Below are 3,409 nucleotides of genomic sequence, written 5' to 3' on the forward strand. Positions count from 1 at the left end.
AGAGGGAGAAGAAATGCAAACTAAAACAAGAGTGTGGAAAAAAGTCATTCTCACATACTACTTTTAGGAGTGCAAATTGGTGGAATCATCTCTGAGGGATATTTTGGCAATGTGAATCAAAGCTCTGTAGGGATTTATGCTCTTATCCTAAGGAAATAACTGGACAGGTGTGTAAAAGTACATATGCAGTGTTTATGCAGCTTTATTTATAGTAACAAAAGAGGAAAACTTCCTTTAAAAATAGAGGAGCAGTTAAATGAATTGTGGCCCATTCCACTGATGGCTGTTAAAATAATTATCTAAATTTCAGTTGATTAACACAAAACCATGTTCATAACATAATTGTAAGTAAAAAAAAAAAAAAAGAAGGCATAAAACATGTGCTGATGTGTCTGTGTGGGTTTATGTCTCCCTAAGAAAGTCTGGGAAGATATATGCCAATATAAAGATATTATTAAGGTTTATCTCTGGGGGGTATCTCTGAATAACCTTCACCTCTTCGTTTTTCCACATTATAAACCTGTTTCTAATGACCATAAATTACTTTCTTTTTTGTGGTGGTTTTTGGACCTCAGATGTAGAGAATTGAGTATTAACTTCTTGATTCATAGCATGCTATCACTGTCGGTGTAAATAAGGCCCCTCTCTCATTTTAATTTATTTTATTTCTGTTAATCTGCTTGATATACACGAATTCCTTTTAAAATCAGAACCAAAAATAAAGCTTGTACGGGGGGGCAATAAAGATCTTCACTCAGAGTCTGCAAGGAGAGCAGGGGTGTCCTGGCCACGCTTCTGTCCAGGGGTGACTTGTAAATTGTCCACCTTGTCACCTGGTGTGAGGGGCAGTCATCGGAATACTGGTTAGTCTGTCCTTGGAATGTTTGGGTTATACCTCCCAGGGGGGTTCAACTCCTGAGCTGTTGGGTAGTACAGTACCCCACCAAGACTGTCTTCAACATGTGGAGCCAAGCAAGACTCCCCCGACACCCCCAATCTTGGCTTAGATCTGGGTGTCACTTTGCTAGGGCTGCCATAACCAAGTACCACACAGCAGGTGGCTTCAACCACAGAAATGTATTGTCTCCCGGCTCTGGAGTCTAGCGGTCAAAGATCCAGGGGTTGGGGATGTTGGTTCCCTCTGATGACTGTGAGGGTGAATGTGTTCCGTCTTCTCTCTCAGCTTCTGCCAGCCTCAGGCGTTCCTCGGCTTATAGGTGGCATTCTCCCTGTCTTCACTTCGTCTTCTCTGTGTGTGTGTCTGTCTCGGTCTAAATTTCCCCTTGTTATAAGGACACCAGTCATATTAGATTAGGGCTCACTCTAAGGACATCTTTAATGACCTCTGTCATGACCTGATCTCCTAATCTTGAGTCGTTTTGGGGGGTTGGAAATAGGCTTTGCAATTATGCCTGTGTTTGAATCTCAGCTTTACCACTTACTGGTGGTGTGATCTAGGGAAAGTTTACTTACTCAGGACTTGTTTTCTCGTGTGTATCATGGGGATATAATGTTGCTGTGAGGATTAGAGATATGCTAGAATGTACTGGACAAGTGGAGGCTGTTCTTATGGGTGAGTTGGGGGTCCATGCCTGTGTGAGGAGAATCTTAAATGAAAGCAAGAACTGAACCGCTGAACCTGGTGAAGACTGAAGTGGCCTCTGTATACCAGAGTCCTTCCTGCTTACATGTGCTCACTTGTTTGGAGCCGGCATAGTTATTTTTTAGGTAAAGCCTATATAAAACTCCCTTACAGCATTCCCCAACCTGGATGACAGGTTGTAAGGCTGTCACACCGGGGAAGAGGGGATGGGGGGATTGGTGGAGTGTGGCCAAGAGGGATGGGTGCAACCTTCTAGATATGGAGACCAGCAGTGTCTTCTTATACTGCATGATTATAAGCTCAAGATTTTGCCTCATCATATTCTAGATTGATTTGATTGAAGACAAGGGAATATTTGTTGTTAATGACAATATTTTTTCCATTGATTTGTTTTTTTTTTAGAGAGTGGAAGGGAGAGAGACATGGATGTGAGAGAGACACATCCATTGGTTGCCTCCCACACACGCCCTGACATCAAATGGGAGACCCTTCAGTGTGCAGGCCAACACCCTAACCACTGAGCAACACTTGCCAGGGCAAGGGCACATTTCTTGAGACACTGTTATATCCGTTCCAGGTTACCTAGGAGATTAATTATGCAGGTTTCCTTCACTATCAGCAATAAAAATTTGAGTCAAATTTAACTTAGTGTTAAAGGCTGCCAATGCTCAAGTGTTCCCATCGAAGTAAAATTGGTGAATGGGGTGCGGGTGGGGAGCAGAGCGAGGAGAAGCAGGAGGAAGGGGCTCTATAGGTGGAAGTGTGAGTTTGGGAGGAATTAAGGTATGGATCTCTCACCGCAATAGGACACTCTTGACCACTCCCTTCCAAACAATCTAGTTGAATGTGGACTTTAATCACATTAGTAGGGCAATCCGAAAGAACGTTTTTTTTAAAAAGATATTTTGATTGATTTCAGAGAGGAAGGGAGAGGGACAGAGAGAGAGGAACATGAGTGATGAGAGAGAATCACTGATCGGCTGCCTCCTGCACGCCCCACGCTGGTGCATGTAACCAGGGCATGTGCCCTGACTGGGAATCAAACCATGAGCTCCTGGTTCTTAGGTCCACCCTCAACCACCGAGCCCCGCCAGCTGGGCTCCAGAAGAACTTTTGACAGTTGCAGCAACTTTGGATACCACAAAGAATCGGTCTTTAGAGTAAGCTATGTGCTTGACTACTTTTGCGTAATTTATTTTAGGTGTAGTCTGATTTCTTTCAGGGCCTGTTAATTCGAATGGTGACCTTAGTCAGTGTATCAATGTTTTAATTGCTGAAGGAGGTAAACATTTGTTGGAAACCGTGTAGAGCAATTATCTTTCCTGGAGTCACATAGGACGGAGACCAGTATTTACTGCAGGGTTTTCTTTATGGCTCTAAAATTGTATCTGTTTGCTACTGTATTTGTGAACAGGCTTGGCTTAAAAATTGGTATCAGCACTATTACAGGATGGAAAAAAATCAAACTTAGAAATCAATAAATTAGTGACTTGCTGTAACATCATATCCGTGTTATCCTTTTAAGCGTAACATTTAACTGCCATTTTATTAGGTTTGGTACAAAATACAGTTTTTAGCCGGCGGCTGTCCGCGGATTACAAAGTAGCCAGCGCAGCATGGCTCCTGGCTCAGCCAGGTCTCGCTACCTGGGCAGCACACCTGGCCACGTTCATGTAGGAAGACGGGCCGACATCACACAAGTAAACGAAAGCATGGTGGTTGATCTCAGGATCTGGGAGCAGACGGTGCATGAACAGGAAAGACGGGGCGCCGGGCGACACAGGTGCGCGAACGGCTCCGGGGCAG

The 3,409-nt window shown here is 43.9% G+C and overlaps 1 protein-coding gene across 1 annotated transcript in view; it reads left to right on the forward strand.

Annotated features, from left to right (window-relative positions):
* Nucleotides 1-2,966: 2,966 nt before the first annotated feature.
* The window catches only part of DYRK1A (dual-specificity tyrosine-(Y)-phosphorylation regulated kinase 1A), a 128,854-nt gene continuing 128,411 nt past the window's right edge, over nucleotides 2,967-3,409 (forward strand). Inside the window, exon 1 of the mRNA XM_005861287.2 lies at nucleotides 2,967-3,386. The gene's annotated coding sequence lies outside the window, so the exon portion shown is untranslated. The remainder of the gene's footprint in view (nucleotides 3,387-3,409) is intronic.

The sequence above is a fragment of the Myotis brandtii genome, unplaced genomic scaffold, assembly GCF_000412655.1.
Source record: "Myotis brandtii unplaced genomic scaffold, ASM41265v1 scaffold147, whole genome shotgun sequence".
NCBI lineage: Eukaryota > Metazoa > Chordata > Mammalia > Chiroptera > Vespertilionidae > Myotis > Myotis brandtii.